We start from the raw sequence: 15,802 nt of genomic DNA, 5'->3' as shown, positions 1-15,802 counted from the left end.
GTAGACTTTGATTATTTGTGATTATTTAACTACCTTTTCATACTTTACACCTACTTTTAATTTACCACTTATCTTTTCTTTGATTTCATGTTAACATTTTTCTCTTTCATTACAACGACATATGTGTTGAAATAATAATCATGATGTAGAAGAATTTCCATTTTCTCCTTTCATCATGTAGGTATGCCCTTCTTAACTAGAGCATATTATTAAGTGTAGAAAAATATTCATTTCGTTAGCTTGTTATGGAAAAATTAAATTTAATATCACATACGAAAGAAATAAAAATTCCAAATTTACGATGTATGTATTAATTTAGTAAATGAGAAATCTTTGATGTTGAGTCTTAGTGTGGTTTCTTCTCGAAGGCAAAGCTGGAAAAGTTTCAGTTTCACTTATTCAGTGGATACGGTAGGTATGTACTTATTTATGGCCTGAGAAAGAGAGCTCTAAAATATTACTTTTTAATGTCTTCATATTTCTGGAACTGTAATTTTTAATGACTAATTATTTGGATTATTCTGTAATCTACAGTTTGGCTAGAGTAGTTAACAAATTATTTATTTATTTTTCTTTGGTTATAATTTATAATTCAATTACATTTTACATTTAATTTGTAACTTTGAACTAAAGAAAAAATCGCAATAGCCAGCTGATCCATGTTTCAGTCATGAAAACAATGACTGTAAAATACAAATCTATCAGTCGCCGCTTTCTGAAAATTCCCACGAGGTTTACACGTTTTTCAGCTCGATCGGACAAGATTCTACACCTATCTCTTACAAATAAAACATAGCTTGTACATTAAAGCACTAAATTTTCCTGAATTATGGCCATTAATCCAACCACCTGTCCGATTTGATTTACATTAGTAAATATTTAACGCGAGATGACGAATCTCGCCGGATAAGGTTGGAACTGTTGACGAAGAGAAAAAATTGCGGCATGATCGATGGCACGTCCAAAAATTTAACAACTCCATCGGGCTTATATTCTTCTTTTCATGACGCATTATTACACTCCACTGATGATTACACATGTTACCCGGGTAGAGTTGAGACGTAACAATGTAACGTGGCAAGTATTCAGTTGTGTTCTCAGCAAGTATTGAAGCCTCTCCACCGAAACTCATCTATCATCGAATTCGATACATCACCTTGTCGTTTAGAGAGTTTTCAGGATCGTTCCCCACGTAACATACGGGGAAACGCGAAAAATATACGGCAGAGTAGGCAATTTGTTGCGAAAGTTTTGAGAAAAGACACTTCAAAAATAGCTTTCCGGAGTACAATGTACAAAGATTTTTTAGGTACCTATTATAAATAGATACCTTGTAGCAGGTCAAAGTGCCACTATTCGTTTTGGCCGGGGTAGGAGGCCAAGAGGTCCTACTTATGCTCGCGGGACAATAAGATCGCTGTTCGAAGATCAGGAACAAGCAACACAACGCACGGCATATGACGTCGCGACGCGCCCACCCTGCCGTAACCTTTTTTGGGGACGCTCATTTCGAAATAATTCAGTTTGTTTGTGCCGTCAGTCAATTCATTTTGAGTTTATCGGTTCAGGGTTCATTTTTGTTTATCGGATCACTTTCAGTTTTATTTCGGTTTCGCTTTCAGTTTCACTTTCGGTTTTCGTTTGTTTCTTTCGCGGTTTCTTTAGAGTTTTCATTGTAGAGTCTTTGTGCCAGCCAGTTTTGGGGCGGCTGGAATCACACATGTTAGCCCCTAAATTTTAGGCTGAGGTGGCCTCACGCCTCTAGGCTGTCTAGCTGCGGCCTATCTATTCATCGTTCGCTTTTTTCTTCTTTCTCCTTTCCTTTTCCTTCAATCCTTCCTCTTCTTCTTCTCAGCTCGGGTAACCGTACGGCAAAGTTAATTCCGATTCCCTTTTGTTCCCGTGACTTGCCGGAAAGTTATCTTCTTCTCTTCTTTTCCCTAACCTTCTTCCTTCATCCTTGTGGTGTCCAACCTTTTGAGATCCTGCGGGAAATTGCCGTCAACATCTATCGTGTGTTACGCGTGGACTCACCGACACATTACCGCTTCGACATCCGGATTTTTCGATCGGTGAAGTCCAACGTAAACAAACCGGCGCCATGTTCGACCATCTGTCATTTAGCGCGCAAGTGTAGGATCGCCGGAAGTTGTCATCAAGATGCGCGGTCAGTACAATAACCGGTACGCCTTATCGCCCAACGGAATAAGGTCCAGATCTTTCGGGTTGATCTCCTAGAGCAGGGGGTAGCCAAAAAAAAAACCGATCGCGAGCGGAAATTAAAGGGGACTCGGTCGGCGACCGCCGAGCGGGCGGCAGGTGCCGCAAGTCGCGAGCTGCGAATCACGTGCGTGGCGTTCGGGATCCGCAATCATCCCTGTGGGTGGATTGCCGAACGCCATGGCGCTTATCGTCCGGCGCTGCCAGCCTTCGGGGCCGTCGAGGAGCCCGAAGATTTACCGTTTTACCGTTTACCGTTTTGCCGTGGTCGAGAAACCCCTCGTCATCTAGCGAGATAGAGGTAATTATCCTTCATTAGCGAATTCACTTCACTAATTTTCGTCCGTTAGGGGTAGTTCGAGCCAGATTACCGTTACCGTACCGCGAAGGAGAACCGGAAAGTCCTCCTTCGAATTATCGAGAAGCAACCCCTTTCAGCGGAAAGGTAATTACCGAATCGATTGAGTTTCGCAACACTAACGACAATTCGTTAGGGGTTGTTCTTTAGGATCAGCCGGACCAGGAACGTTGTTCTTTAGGGTCAGCCGGACCAGGAACGTTGTTCTTTAGGGTCAGCCGGACCAGGAACGTTGTTCTTTAGGGTCAGCCGGACCAGTCATCGTTATTTGGGGCGATAGTTCGGACCAGGAACGTTATTCTTTAGGGTCATTCGTCGCCGCGTCGCTTTTAGGGTGATTGTTCACCAGGACTATCGTTATATGGGGTGATCGTCGCCACATCGTTCGTCAGAGTGGTCGTCGCCAGACCGCAAACCGTCCATTAAGGTCATCGGACCACGTACCGTTTCACCAAGGACTAAAGAAAATCGTCAAGGTCACACCACGTTACCGGCGTAAGATAAGTCGCACAATTTAATTGCGGATTTGCGAAAAATCAAAGAACGCCTCAAATATCCCGCTTCTCAATATTTAGAACCGTTTCAATTTGTAAAAATCTCGCATTTCAATAATTTCAAATTTTTAGAAAGACTTCACAAAGCTCAAGTTTTCAAATTTCACATTTCAATTATTAGTAGCAGTTCTTCTACTTCCAGTAAATTTGCAATTTTTTCAATTATAGAATCGATGTTAAATTTACGTTGTAAATTTATGAAAGCAGAAGACTGCGCTTCATTCTTGTTTCACGCATGCAACAGATTTTCCTTTCGTTTTTTTTTATCGGAGTTGTATTAATTTTAAGTTTATTCACAAATAAGTTACAAGGTCACCTGTAAAGGAAAGCTTTCTTGATAAGACCAGAATAAGGTATTGAATAAGATCATTAATGTGAACTGGTTCGAAATTTCAATTAACAAAATTACGTAGAGTAACGTTGCCAATTCCACGGACCAGTGCACACTTAAGTAAGCATTTCGAATTTCCTGGACTGTTGGACAAAAATTGAATAAACCAATTATTTAATTCGCAAGGAATTAAGTTCTTTCGTATTGACTCCGAAGCATCCGAGAAACTGAGCACTTGTCCCGGCAGCTGGACAAGCTTAACAACCAGCTCAAGACAATAGCTGCCTGGCGCCCATTTTTTTATAATCCGAACCCACGCCCTATGCCCCGAAAACCCCCTGAGAGCCCGGAGCTGTCACTGGCCAACTTTTGGTCACACAAATTTTGACGCCCACAACGTGGGGCCCGATTTCCCGACTTTTTGGAGCAACCACAAATTTTCGTTTATCGCTCATCTTCATTTTCGCGAAATTTGTAAACCAATTTGGGCCTCGAGGGCTCGCTTGCATTTGACAGCCACAAATTTTGACGCTTGGATTTTCGAGGGCCTGTCAAGTCAATCGAGCCGCCACAAATTTTGACGCGATTTGTTAGGGGTGTGATTTGTCAACTTTGTAGCAGTCACAAATTTTGACGATTTTGCTTCCTCGTTTGAATTCCGCAAATTTGGTCAGTTTGGCTCATTCAGCTTTGTTTATCGTGTTTGTGACTCAACTACAGATTTGGCAAGATCACAGATTTTTCATTGTTCAACAATCGGAGCTTTGGGTTTGGGTTTCAGAGAAATTTCAGTTTTCAATTTTTTTACCGTGTAAGAGAAGCAGGAATTTTGCAGAGAAAATTAGCGGATTGTATTCAGTCTTATCTCGTGTCTTCACAGATAAGAAATTTTTTGAGAACGTTATCGCGCTGCGAAACACTTTTTCGGGTGACATGTTTGTTTGAGTTCCATCCTTGTCGCACAATCGGAGAAACGGTGGACATTTCGCCAATGTCAAGGTCAGACACTCGAAGACCTCCAAGTGTCTCTATGAGCGATTTTTTTGCGGATGACGTTCCGTGGAATCGTGGAAAACGCTTCGTCGCATTTTCACTTTCCGTTTTCGAGCGCTGCAGCGAAAATTGCGTTGCATTTTTTTTCGTCGAATTTTTTGAAATGATCGAGACCAAAAATTTTACCGTGGAGTTTGTTCAGGAAAAGTTTATTTGAAAAACCCCATTTATGACATATCCCGAATTCGACTTACATCATACCGCAGTACTCAAGTACTAATTGACATTGAGATTCAGTTTTCAATCGTTTGATACGCGCAGATATCAACTAGCCATTTTGTGGCGGAATCAAAACTTTTCCATTGAACAAATTTTGACGTTTTTGAGAAGACTTCATCTTCGTTTTGTGTAAAAAGAAAAAGGCAACCGCGTTACCTTTTCTTTTTTCTTTTTGAGGAGGGGGGTAGTGTAGCAGGTCAAAGTGCCACTATTCGTTTTGGCCGGGGTAGGAGGCCAAGAGGTCCTACTTATGCTCGCGGGACAATAAGATCGCTGTTCGAAGATCAGGAACAAGCAACACAACGCACGGCATATGACGTCGCGACGCGCCCACCCTGCCGTAACCTTTTTTGGGGACGCTCATTTCGAAATAATTCAGTTTGTTTGTGCCGTCAGTCAATTCATTTTGAGTTTATCGGTTCAGGGTTCATTTTTGTTTATCGGATCACTTTCAGTTTTATTTCGGTTTCGCTTTCAGTTTCACTTTCGGTTTTCGTTTGTTTCTTTCGCGGTTTCTTTAGAGTTTTCATTGTAGAGTCTTTGTGCCAGCCAGTTTTGGGGCGGCTGGAATCACACATGTTAGCCCCTAAATTTTAGGCTGAGGTGGCCTCACGCCTCTAGGCTGTCTAGCTGCGGCCTATCTATTCATCGTTCGCTTTTTTCTTCTTTCTCCTTTCCTTTTCCTTCAATCCTTCCTCTTCTTCTTCTCAGCTCGGGTAACCGTACGGCAAAGTTAATTCCGATTCCCTTTTGTTCCCGTGACTTGCCGGAAAGTTATCTTCTTCTCTTCTTTTCCCTAACCTTCTTCCTTCATCCTTGTGGTGTCCAACCTTTTGAGATCCTGCGGGAAATTGCCGTCAACATCTATCGTGTGTTACGCGTGGACTCACCGACACATTACCGCTTCGACATCCGGATTTTTCGATCGGTGAAGTCCAACGTAAACAAACCGGCGCCATGTTCGACCATCTGTCATTTAGCGCGCAAGTGTAGGATCGCCGGAAGTTGTCATCAAGATGCGCGGTCAGTACAATAACCGGTACGCCTTATCGCCCAACGGAATAAGGTCCAGATCTTTCGGGTTGATCTCCTAGAGCAGGGGGTAGCCAAAAAAAAAACCGATCGCGAGCGGAAATTAAAGGGGACTCGGTCGGCGACCGCCGAGCGGGCGGCAGGTGCCGCAAGTCGCGAGCTGCGAATCACGTGCGTGGCGTTCGGGATCCGCAATCATCCCTGTGGGTGGATTGCCGAACGCCATGGCGCTTATCGTCCGGCGCTGCCAGCCTTCGGGGCCGTCGAGGAGCCCGAAGATTTACCGTTTTACCGTTTACCGTTTTGCCGTGGTCGAGAAACCCCTCGTCATCTAGCGAGATAGAGGTAATTATCCTTCATTAGCGAATTCACTTCACTAATTTTCGTCCGTTAGGGGTAGTTCGAGCCAGATTACCGTTACCGTACCGCGAAGGAGAACCGGAAAGTCCTCCTTCGAATTATCGAGAAGCAACCCCTTTCAGCGGAAAGGTAATTACCGAATCGATTGAGTTTCGCAACACTAACGACAATTCGTTAGGGGTTGTTCTTTAGGATCAGCCGGACCAGGAACGTTGTTCTTTAGGGTCAGCCGGACCAGGAACGTTGTTCTTTAGGGTCAGCCGGACCAGGAACGTTGTTCTTTAGGGTCAGCCGGACCAGTCATCGTTATTTGGGGCGATAGTTCGGACCAGGAACGTTATTCTTTAGGGTCATTCGTCGCCGCGTCGCTTTTAGGGTGATTGTTCACCAGGACTATCGTTATATGGGGTGATCGTCGCCACATCGTTCGTCAGAGTGGTCGTCGCCAGACCGCAAACCGTCCATTAAGGTCATCGGACCACGTACCGTTTCACCAAGGACTAAAGAAAATCGTCAAGGTCACACCACGTTACCGGCGTAAGATAAGTCGCACAATTTAATTGCGGATTTGCGAAAAATCAAAGAACGCCTCAAATATCCCGCTTCTCAATATTTAGAACCGTTTCAATTTGTAAAAATCTCGCATTTCAATAATTTCAAATTTTTAGAAAGACTTCACAAAGCTCAAGTTTTCAAATTTCACATTTCAATTATTAGTAGCAGTTCTTCTACTTCCAGTAAATTTGCAATTTTTTCAATTATAGAATCGATGTTAAATTTACGTTGTAAATTTATGAAAGCAGAAGACTGCGCTTCATTCTTGTTTCACGCATGCAACAGATTTTCCTTTCGTTTTTTTTTATCGGAGTTGTATTAATTTTAAGTTTATTCACAAATAAGTTACAAGGTCACCTGTAAAGGAAAGCTTTCTTGATAAGACCAGAATAAGGTATTGAATAAGATCATTAATGTGAACTGGTTCGAAATTTCAATTAACAAAATTACGTAGAGTAACGTTGCCAATTCCACGGACCAGTGCACACTTAAGTAAGCATTTCGAATTTCCTGGACTGTTGGACAAAAATTGAATAAACCAATTATTTAATTCGCAAGGAATTAAGTTCTTTCGTATTGACTCCGAAGCATCCGAGAAACTGAGCACTTGTCCCGGCAGCTGGACAAGCTTAACAACCAGCTCAAGACAATAGCTGCCTGGCGCCCATTTTTTTATAATCCGAACCCACGCCCTATGCCCCGAAAACCCCCTGAGAGCCCGGAGCTGTCACTGGCCAACTTTTGGTCACAACCTATTACATTTTTTTTCGAAAATTCTCGTTTGGAACCACGTTTTTGTATTCATTAATAAGAATTAACAGAAACCAATAAGATTTTTTTGTGTTTATGAATTTTGAAATTATTATACAGGGTCATTATAAATGATTGTACCATCGTAGTAGGTGTTGGCGAGCGTTGGTGGCGAAATTGAATGTGCCGCAAGCTTGATAACATAAGTGAGACTAGCATCGCCGATAGGTGGCGCTACTGGTGGTAGTGGAAATCTGTCTACTAGTTTGTCTAATTTAATTTATAATGACCTGTAGTTGATTGCACAAAAACTATCTACTCATAAAAAAAACTATTGGCTTCAATATATTTGTAAGATTTTGTATTAACTCTAGGTATATTTAAACTTCTAAATGAAAAGTTAATTAATGAAATGTTTAAATAAATATTTCTCTTCTCAACCACAGCAGCGTTTCGTTAAATAATATTAATGAAGCACTATCAGGATTACTATGTGAGATTGTAGATTTTTTAAAATAATTCCGGTACTTGCTTTTAAACTTATTTTGTCTTCCTATTATGTTTTGCTATTACTTTTTTTAAGAAAGCAGCAATTTCTTCCTTTTTTATACATTCTTTGATCTTTTTCCTTTAAAATTTAGTTTCTCCTTTATAACTCTACAGTGTTCTGATGCTTACTTACTCCAATAACATTGTATTTACATATACAGGATAGCTAAAAAGTGTGGACACAGCTAAATATTTTCAGAACGGTTTAGCAGAGCTCGTTGAAATTTGGCACACAGTTAGAAGTGTTTAAATTCTATCATCTGAGATTTTCTTCAATTTTCTGACATCATTTAGTCTGAAGATAGATACAAGGCTAATTTATTTTTTTTAAACGGAATGGGGAGTCAAATTTAAAATGTACTTTTGAAAAGAGTATTTTCTTGTGAATTTAGTGATGTAACACATGCCCACATCGCCGCCATTTTGAACATCTTTTTAACATAAATAAATAAAAAAAGAGAAAAAGAAAATGAAAGAAAGAAACACATTTTCACGAGTCCTCCACACAATCTGCATTTTAAATTTCACAAAAATCCGTTGGAAAATAACCGAGATATTAGGCTGCAAAGTCTTAGCTATGGCACCCTGTATAAGTATATTTTTGAATTTTTATGTTGATTCTTGTTAACTAATAATTTTTACAAAGGTACAGTTTCTGTAATATTTTTTTAAATAATTTATATAGGTAGATACATATTTATTATCTGAGAGAAGCTTTCCAAATGTGTAACCCACAGAAAAACAATAGAAAAAACTGTAAAGTGGCACTACCAAACTAGTTATAAACTGAATGCTATATTTCACATTTTAATTTACGATTTTTTTCTCACCCGTTGACAGGCATCAATTTGTCGACTGTGAATGTCTAAAATAATTCTCCGGTAATTCCACATGATTTTTAATGCATTTGGTCATAAATCTTACGCATAAAAAAACTATAACAAATACTAGCTCCCCTGATAAAAAATGTATTTAAAGACCACGTTTGGCATCCCAAATGTGCGGATACTCGATAAATCAGTCTCGTGAACGTTATCCGGCAAGAAACACAAAAAAAATATTATTTCTTTAAAATACGACAAATATAAAAATTAATGTGTGCCTCGTCTCGCCGAAAATATTGTCGTATGTAAGTGTTACGAAGAACCGAATTAGCATTTAATAGAAACCTTCCTGAGAGGATTTAAGCGACTTAGACAAAGAACAGCGGAAAGCCCGAACATAACCATAAATTATGCCATTTCGAAAAAACAATTGAACTGCCGGCTCCAAGGTCAAAGTTGGTGAAAAAACGGAAGATAGCATCAATTTTATGACGCTCGTACATCAATTTGGAAAAATGATGCAACAAACCGACAAAAATTTCGAGCGACGCTCAAGTGGCCGTAAAAATATCACCTTTCTTCGGATTTAGTCGACGATAAATTACCTGTTTACCCGAACCCTCGATTTTACATGTTTTTGGATCCATTACATAATACCGCGTCAAAATAAAATTAATAACCGCGGATTAAATCCATCGAGTCTGGTTCTTTTTGCCCAATTAGAAACCCATTTACCGAGTTATTTATTGGACGATTAATTATGATTTATCTCATTAGTGCCCACTGGACGCTCGCCATCCTCAAATCCGTGTCATTCTTAATTCCTCTCTTTTGCTTCACGATCTGACTGTTCAATTATTATTTATTCGTCGCCCTAAAAATATTTTTTTGCTTTTTGTCTCTTTTCACCGAGATGTACAGTTATTCCGTCACAGGTATGACCCGAAAAGTGGCGTCCTTTATCTTTTTGTTAATTGTGTTGTGTGGTGGCGTGATGATGATGGAATTGTGTAAAATGTTGGGATTTATTGTTTTCGCCCGGCTATTGTGTTGTTTGTGTGTATACACATTGTATAAAATCACCTAAATGTCAATTTTAAAAGCAATTACGATTGCCGCAGCTGCCCGGACCATTGAACGATTACAATTACACGGAAAACGGGGCAAAATGCACGGCATTTTTGAGGGGTGTCCCCACGTACTGCGCAAAATAACGTTCCAAGAGAAAATTCACGTTTCGGCGGGCGTGCGTTACGCTCTGAATGCGTCTTTGGGGTGTTGGTCAAATGGAATATTCCTAATGCCTGATTTCAATAAAAGCCAAATTAAAAAATAACAATACGAAATCAATCTCCGTCGGAGAGTATGCTCTAAAATATCAAATATCAGAATATTAAATTTTCGCGACAAACTTAAATATACATATATAAAATTTGACTGTTTTTTTCTAAATAATAAAAAAAACAATGTACACGTATGTTGTTCGAAAAGCTTGTAGTGATGGTTATACTCACGAAGTGAGACATAGCTTTTGCGCGTGAGTGAGTACGATACGAGATTTACAGTAGGTATCAGAATTCTTTTATTACTTCTTAAGTTTGTATTTTATTAATTTAGTGTCATAAAATTGTATCATAAATAACTTGTCTGTGCAAAGCAATTGGTTATTCTTGTCAAAAATCATTTACTCACATATTAACGCTTTTAAATAAATATATACAAAAAGGGTTAAAGTTCTCTGAAGGTATGTGTGATAATTGAAAAAAACTATAAATACATATTGTCTGAGTCTGAGGTGTCTGCCGTTTCTGCCTCTTATTATAATATTGAATTGAGTTATTTGGAATTTCCATCAATAACACTTTATTTGAAATCATTTTTTTTTGTTTTTCCTTTTTTTTCTTCTTCAAATCATTGGTAGATACGTATTTTGGTAACGAATTACTTTCCTGAACAGATAACATATTTCGCTTACCTCCAAATTATACTCTCAGTTATTATATAACATAATTGAATGGCTGCTTCAACTTCATGAGTCATATCATCGAGCATTAATCAAGTTTATATTTGAGGATAGAATATGATTACTGAGTAAGTGATTTACATTTATAGTATATTACATACCGAGGAAGAAAGTGTTCCATTCCTGTCGAGAGAACAATAGTTTACCGAGAGGCTTGCCCTCGAGGTGAACTAGTTCTCGAGGCACAGGAATGGACTTTCGCCGAGGTTTGTATACTATTTTATTCACAATCAATCATTTAATAAAACAAGCAACATTATAATAATAAAAAATAAACAAAAATAAAAACCAACCTCCGTAATATTATCGTTTATTTCGGAAAACTTAGTAGGTGCGCACGATTGAGATTGTATTAAATTTTAGTTCACAAAAGTCAAACCAAATTGACATTTGCTCACATTTTTTAACAAACAAAATGTGCGATAGTGAAATAGAGTGTAGGGTACTCAGTTTATACTTTTTAGACTGGTCAAAGAAGAAATAATTTCAGATCCTGCTGGGTCATTTTGATACTTGTACATACTAATTCTAGAAGCAATAAAATTACTAAAAGAAAATTTACTTCAATACTCTGATGAACTACATATTTTAAACAATTATTATTATTAAAGCGTTTTGACTTTTACAAACATTTTACATTTACAGCAAATAAAGTTTAATTATTTATTTTAGATGTTTAAAGTAACATTCTTATTATCTGTTTACAAACTAGCAAGTACTCAAATAATTACTGTACGTTGTTACAATAACTTTTTCTAATTATCTATTTGAACTGTTTAAATTTTCAAGCACCCTAGAACTCTCTTCCATTGTCTCCTTGACCTTGGGTGTGATTAACTTAACTAAAGTTATTCAATAGGTCAATTAAAGACAACACCAACTGGCGCCGTCTTCGCCACCACACACTCCAACACCACCACCACCCTATGCATCATTCAGCCGTCAAACGTCCCAGCACAATGCCTGATCACAACACTAAACATTAACAATTGTTGTGACAATAGCCACTGATAGCTAATTTGTATTATGGTGGATGGTTCTGAAAGGGGTGCCTGAAAATAGGAGCCGCGCGTCCAGTCATCGCTCCTTGTTTTGGTTCTATGTTAATTGGTTAAAATGAGAGGGATGTGCGCGTATGGTGTTGAGGGCGAGCGATATGCATGAGCGATCTCGATGAAAGACGACACCAGGCCTCATTGAACACCTTAAATAGACCAACCCCTTCCTCAATATACTTGTCATTTTTAAATAATCATTCACAAATAAGCCTCTGATGGGGTAATTAGATTATGGAAATCAAGAGGGTAGCGCGCGCCCACCGCCTGTGCCAGATTGACGAAAGCAAATATTTTTTGGTTCAGTTTTATAGAAAAAATCTGGACGTTGCATTCTGCTTGGAAGAGTTGTCTAGAGAAGACACTTGGCGTAAAATTTCTTTTGCGGATTTTTTAAAAATAAAATAAATGAGAACACAAAGACGAAGCTAGTCTTCTACCTGTACCATTGCAAAAAAAGTTCGTTTCACAATTCAAATTTTTCTTTTTTAGGGATCAAACTGGTACTGCTGGTAGTTACCTCTGCTCTTTCTGTCAGTCTCCAAGGCGATTTCTTCTCATTTTAGCTTTGGCTCGGTTGCTCCGGGCCCGCTTTCCGGAATGCATGACATTCGTGCTGGAGGTGTCTTGTGGTACCCTCTTTATGGGGCGTAGTACGTCCGTCATTCACCCTGCGGGTGGTTCACACAAACACGCTAACCACGCACCTGCCTGCACCTCTCCGAAAACCCGCTCTTCAGATCCGTCTTTGGGTTTTTTTTCTCGTCGCCGACCGAGAATCTTGATTGCTTTCTCTTGGCGCTTTCCACAAAGCTCCTTGTTTAAGTTTGTAATTAATAAGTTGGAGGGGACTAGGCCGGTCCTGAACAGACTCCATAAACACGAAGGCATCGATTAACATACACACGTCCAGGATAATTCCACCATCAATAATGGCCAACGACCACTTCTGACGACAGAACATAGCCAAGCAAACACTTATCTTTTCCTGTGGTGCATGTATGACGTATATTTCACGCTAGATGATCCCGATGCTTGTCGCAGATTTGCACCTCGTGTACTAAAGAGAAATAAAATAGATTTGTCGTCGCGTCGAGGAGAAACGGCAGATTGTGTACCGTAAATTAAGATCCTGGCAAAGCAGACGCTGAAAGAACACAATTCAGTAGTTGTTGCCCTAACTCATATTTTAACACTTCAATCAGTTAAGTTTTGGGAACTAATTCACGGAGAGCTCTCAAAGATACGACACGAAAACGTACCAATGCTAACTCTGAGAGTGCTAGTACCAATTTAAAAGGAAACAAAACTTGATGAAAGGCAAATATTGTTCATACTTTCCTGCATGTCTGCTCTCCTCTCTTTTAAAGATGTTACACTAATCAATAACACTTATCAAGAGTTGTACTTGTAGATCTGCATCTAAAATGCAGTAAGTAATGAAGAAGTGACAACGGAACGTGATTCGCGAGAGGTCACCATCCAACTATTAACCGTTGGCAGCGTTGCTTGACTTGTTAGATCAAGTAACAATTTGTGCTTTCAGTGTGATGTGATCGCCGTATTGTATTGATACCAACTGCAAAAGACACTTTAGGAGCCTCTGCTGCAGTGCGCACACAGCAGTGCGGCCAGCCACGTTAAAAACACTCTTTCCACAAATTGCAAGTCTTTAAAAGTTTACTAGTGGAATAAAATGCGCTTTATGCGTTTTTTATGCAAATCTCCCATTTCATAATACAGATAAGCCATCAAAATTCTTCATCGAATAAGCGAATTACATTAATTGAAGTCGATTAGTGCTAATTAAATTCGTGCATTTTTGAAATAGTTGAGCACCTGTCGGCATATCTTGGTGGGACGTTTTTCGCCGTCCGATTTACGACCTTCGATCGATGGCATTGTTTGCGACACCTCCAGCTCTTTGGGCAAATCTCTGCTGGAACCGTCGCATTTAATCAGGCTCTCGTTGGTCTTTTTAAGTGAAAACAGCCATAATTTAAGAAAAATAATTTGAAAAGCAGCTTGTTTATGTCCGACGCCGCGGCCGATGGGCTCATAACTTTCAGTGAGCAGCTTCGACAGAGGCTCCGCAGAGATTTGTTCTTGGTCTGTGGCAACAACACAGCTCTTGTGTACCCTCGCCCAGAGATAAATTGTGCATCATACGCGGGGAGTCACCGGGCGGCCGCGCTTACAAGTTTATTAAGGAGTACCAACGTCGACAGCTGACCAACCGCAATAAATAAAATATCCCAATTCCGATGTTGATTTACCGGTGCGTGGGTGGGACATGCGGGTGTCTTAACCCAACCTTCGGTTCTTCGAGGCTCGGACAGCGTGGGCCGACCTACAATTATTTAGGTTTTATATTGTTTTTTTTTTATTATTTATTATTATTCTTCACCCCGGCTATTTGGGTGCGTTCCATTCAAAAGCGGCAATTTTCAAGGTTTATGTTTGACACCAGACATAAAAGAATAACAGACGGGTGGAGCGGGCTAGCGATGATTGTACGATGCGAATCGAAGGTTCCAGTTCATCTCTTGCGGTTTTATGGGGTCAAGTTTATTTTTAATTCCTGCTGAATATCGCTTTAATAAAATGGACGACAATTTACAGAAATGGACCACTCTCGGGAGAAAGAAAAAAAACTTTAGGTACCTACTCATTTGTTTTCTCTCATTTTCTTCAAAAATTTTCCATCTCAATTTTAACTTACGAGTACATTGGACGTGTTTGTATAATCTATATCCTTGAAGAGGAAAAATTATAGAAAATACGTGAGATGTCATATCCTTCAGTTATTCGTATAATATGCAGTTTCGTATTGCCTAATGAAGTAGAAACCTTCAAGACATTGTTCATCCAATTTTAAATTCTTTAACTGAGAACCGAAGATGATTTACCAAAGAAAGTACACTTTAGTAATTGTCTTGTTGGAATCTAAGACATTGAATAAATGATTCTGTTTATATTCCGCCATAAGGAGAAAATATTTTAGATTTTGTCTATTTTTTGCTTCTAGTGTAAGAAATCCTTTTTTCTATTCTTTTCAAAAACGATTTTACTATTCAAGGTAAAGAGATATTAAATATGTTTCTGTCAGTGAGTAGATTACAACAGGATTTTCTATGTATGTACATAGGTAGCAGTACGTCATCATCTTCAGTCTTCATCTACCTCAAATCTAATCTAATAGAGGTAATGTTACTTGTGACTTTAGAACCGTCATTAACTTTCACTAGTGGTTCTGTCTTTGCGGCAGATGAGTTAGTGATATCAAATAAAAAATATGTTGAAGTATAAGTGGTACTACTGGATGCATTCTTGGCGAATTGTACTTTTCAGAAGGTACTCCAAATCAAAATTCCATGTGGAGTTATGTATTATAAATCAGATCTTTTGTTTTCCTTTTTTCGTATTTGGTGGTCAATTACTTTCGCCAGTTACAAACAATAAATATGCATATTTGAAATTTTTACTTAAGTACTAGTTTAAAGTGTTTCGAAATGAACAAATTTTTATCAGAACCATTTCTAGGATTGTAGAAATGTAAGTCTTGCTAAACTCTAAAATAAATAATTTTCAAACAATTTTATAAATAGATAAAACAAATAAATTGGTAAAGTGCAGACAAAGATATTTTAATCAATTTACCTTTTTTTTATTAATTCAGTCTGTCTTGTTTCATTTCACATGCCGCAGGCCAGTCTTTAAGGTCCAAATCTGTTACACATTAAGACTTTTTACATACAGGGTGTGGATTTTGGTACATAGGCACTTTATGTGCAAGAGTGAAAATCCTCTGATATTGGCTCCCCTAATTATTTTCCAACAAAAACTTAAACACAAAAGTTGTAGAGTAAAAAAAATTGTACCCAAATCCTTTTCTACTTATTTTCTAACACCTTCTGGT

General features: G+C 38.9%; 1 long non-coding RNA gene across 1 annotated transcript; it reads right to left on the bottom strand.

Moving 5' to 3' along the window:
* Positions 1-1,325: 1,325 nt before the first annotated feature.
* Positions 1,326-5,761, bottom strand: LOC138130135 (uncharacterized). Its single transcript, XR_011159507.1, has 2 exons — positions 5,630-5,761; positions 1,326-5,576 (listed from the first exon to the last, which is right to left on the bottom strand). It is a non-coding gene; the product is annotated as an uncharacterized lncRNA (long non-coding RNA).
* Between the last annotated feature and the right edge of the window lie 10,041 nt (positions 5,762-15,802).

The sequence above is a fragment of the Tenebrio molitor genome, chromosome 5 (genome assembly GCF_963966145.1).
Source record: "Tenebrio molitor chromosome 5, icTenMoli1.1, whole genome shotgun sequence".
In the NCBI taxonomy this organism is placed as follows: Eukaryota; Metazoa; Arthropoda; class Insecta; order Coleoptera; family Tenebrionidae; genus Tenebrio; species Tenebrio molitor.
This window is presented reverse-complemented; position numbering and strand designations above follow the sequence as displayed.